Raw genomic sequence first — 1,302 nt, forward strand, 5'->3', positions numbered from 1 at the left:
TGTGTCAAAGTTCAGAGGCATATTCCAGCACAATTTGGCAAGAGTTAAGAAGCAGGGCAGGCTTGTAGAAGAGTCAGAAAAAGTCTTTTGGAACTGATTCATTAAAGCAGAGTTGTTTTAGAATCACAAGTTGTACTCCCATAGTTTTATATTTATTGATCTTAAAGGAGAAACAGACTGAAGTAAACACCCTTTTACCTATAGGGGAATGAACTAACCAAGAGGAAAACAAACTAGAAGATACTTTGAGTGTCTTAATCTACAAGTGCTGGCTGTCCACTGGTAAATATTTCCCACCCCCAAATGAGCACCATTTATAAATGAATATGAGTCCAGAAATCAATATAAAATATTTTAAGTAAACTATAATTGAAAAATAAAAATAAATGCATAAAATAAAATTATATAACCAACTCAATTTATACACTTAGTTTACGTATTGTCATATTTTTTTATAAAATCTTCCCTGATTGCCTCATATTAACAATAGAAGGGAGTGGAAAAACCAAAAGACAGAGAGAGTAGAAGAGACCGGTTCTCTGTAAATTAAGAGTACAAATAGCCCTGGCTGGGCATGACTCAGTGGTTAGTGTTGGCCTGCGCACTGGATGGTTGTGGGTTTGATTCCCAGTTAAGGGCACGTACCTGGGTTGCAGGTTTGATTCCCAGACCTGGCTGGGGCACGTGTGGAAGGCAACCAATTGATATGTCTCTCTCATGTCGATGTTTCTCTCTCTCTGTCTCCTCCCCCTACCTCTCCCTTCCACTCTTTCAAAAAAATCAATGGAAAAAATATCCTCACTCCTTGAGTCAGGATTTAAAAAATGAAAAGAGTACAAATAAAGCTATCAACAGATAAAATGCTAAGAAAAATAAATCTAAATCTAAATTAAAACCATAAATATAAAACCAACTTTCTAAAATCAAACTGCAGGTAACAAAAGGAAAGTAGACTTGGGGTGGTGTGCATGCAATAAAATACACATATGTAAAATTATAATCTTGTACACCTGAAAAGAAAATGATGAACTGTTATCAACCAATGTTGCCAATAATTTTTTTTAAATAAAACTGCAACCAAATAAATCTATAGGCATGTCTAATCCAAGTTGATACAGTGTTCAGGGCTAAAATCAACACCACATAAAATATTGAAAATAAAATACCTCCTTGTATCTTGTATTTCTAAATGTTTAAGATTGTTCTGATACTGCTCAGCTGCTGGACTATATTTGAGATTCATTTCAAATAATTTTACTCATGTAAACAATTTCTCTAAAAATAGGAGATATAAAGATAGCA

The sequence above is a fragment of the Myotis lucifugus genome, unplaced genomic scaffold, assembly GCF_000147115.1.
Source record: "Myotis lucifugus unplaced genomic scaffold, Myoluc2.0 scaffold_8, whole genome shotgun sequence".
Lineage (NCBI taxonomy): Eukaryota > Metazoa > Chordata > Mammalia > Chiroptera > Vespertilionidae > Myotis > Myotis lucifugus.